The sequence below is a fragment of the Pistacia vera genome, unplaced genomic scaffold (assembly GCF_008641045.1).
Source record: "Pistacia vera cultivar Batoury unplaced genomic scaffold, PisVer_v2 Contig57, whole genome shotgun sequence".
In the NCBI taxonomy this organism is placed as follows: Eukaryota; Viridiplantae; Streptophyta; class Magnoliopsida; order Sapindales; family Anacardiaceae; genus Pistacia; species Pistacia vera.
The window spans coordinates 696,224-698,295 of NW_022196412.1; positions in this window are offsets into that span (position 1 = coordinate 696,224).

The window sequence follows — 2,072 nt, forward strand, 5'->3', positions numbered from 1 at the left end:
ATGTTCCCACTCGAGGTTTGCCCTAAAGACAATTTAACATTCAAAAAATTTCAAAACGACACTTTCTCACCAATAGGTCAATTCTATTAATAAATTCCATTAAAAATGGTAGGACAGTCACAAATCCGTTCTGAAGAAGGGTAAGATGGTCAATTTACATGAACCCACAAAAATCAAAATTTAAAAATTGAAATCTCGGTTCATGTAGCACATTAATGGTTGCCACGTGTCCAACTAAAGTTTACTTAGTGTTAGAAAAAAAGGGGTGTTCATCTCTTTTTTTCAGGTCATAAGGTTTTGGCAGTAGAAATAAACAGTGTTGGATGGAGAAAATGCCGCTCTATAATTGTATGTTGCTGGTGAAACCCCACATGAAAATCGAATTGGTATATACTTTCTTTTTCTTTTGTTTTTTCAGGTCATAGTTAATAGGCATCATCTGCACATTTGTTGTTTCTGTAATGTTTGCTTGTTTGTTTAGGATTGGAGCAAAGATATATAATTGTACTATGTTTTCTTATGCACCCACAAGTTGTTAATTAATAGACTAAATTCATCACTCTTGATAATGAAAATGTTGTTTATCACATAATTAATTGTGGTGGCAGATACAAGATATACGTAGAAGGATGGGTATGGTCTGTAAGCGAGGAATACATTCTAGCTTGTGATTAGGGGTAAGCACGAGTAGCGGGTAGAACCAAAACTTGCAGGTAGAACTGGAACTGGAACCGGAATTGGATCCTACCCAGAACCAGCACTGTGCAGGTAGGTTCTGGTTCCATTTTATTGGAACCGACAAAGTGCGGTTCCGGTTCTTATGTGTGGAGGAACCAGAACCGGAACCTGAAAAAAGAACCTGAAACGGGTACCTGGTTTGGAACCTGCTTGGAACCTGTAGCAGGTACCCGGTTTAGAACTGTTTGGAACCTATTTTGGAACCTGGGCTGCAATGAAATATTTGTGAATAATTGGGGGTTTCATTATTTTACATATAAAAAATTTAAAATAGGGAAAGTTAAATTTTTAGAATAATCGAATTAAATAAATATACAATTATACTTATTACATATAAACTACACCATATTAAAAACTTTAATATATTATAATATATTAATATTAAAGTTTTGATTAATTAAATGTGTAATTGGAATTATGATCTAATTAAAAGAATTATTTTTGAATAAAATAGTATATTTGATTGAACAATAATATATTTAGTTATTTACTTCAATTATAAAGTTCTAAGTATATCTACAGTAAATTAGCAATTAATTAATTATATATGATAGATTGATAAATATTAATAAATTTAATTACTAGTTAAATATCATACTTAATCAATTATAACATTATATTATAGTTAAATGATTACTTAATTAATTATAATTTTATAACATTACTTAATTTATTTATAGTATAATTAATTATAGCATTACATTAATTAATTACTACTTAGTTAATTGACTTATAACCTTTAGTATATTACTTAATTTAATAATTAGAAGCTTAATTAATTATAGTATTACATTATAGATTTATAGTATAATTACTTAATCAATCATAACATTTCATTATAAACATCAGTACAATATCTAATTAAATGATTAAAAATTTAATTAATTATAATATTACATTAATTCACTATAATATTACATTATAATATGATCATATAATTAATTATAACATTAAATAATTAAATGATTACTTAATTGATTATGACATTATATTATAAACATTAGTAATTACTAATTTACTATATAAACATTAGCACAATACTTAATTAAATGATTAAAAATTTAATTAATTATAACATTACATTATAAATTTATAGTACGAATACTTAATTAATTGTAACATTACATTATAATTAAATGATTACTTAATTAATTATAACATTCTATTATAAACAAATCGGTAATGATAATACTTAGTTTTATTAGGTTTATATTGACAAAATTTTTTAAATATAAATGTTAGTTTAGGGTTGCAGCAACTATAAGGACAAAATGGTAAAAGTTTCAAATTTTAAAAATAAATTGGTAATTTATATCCTCAGACATATTAGTAAT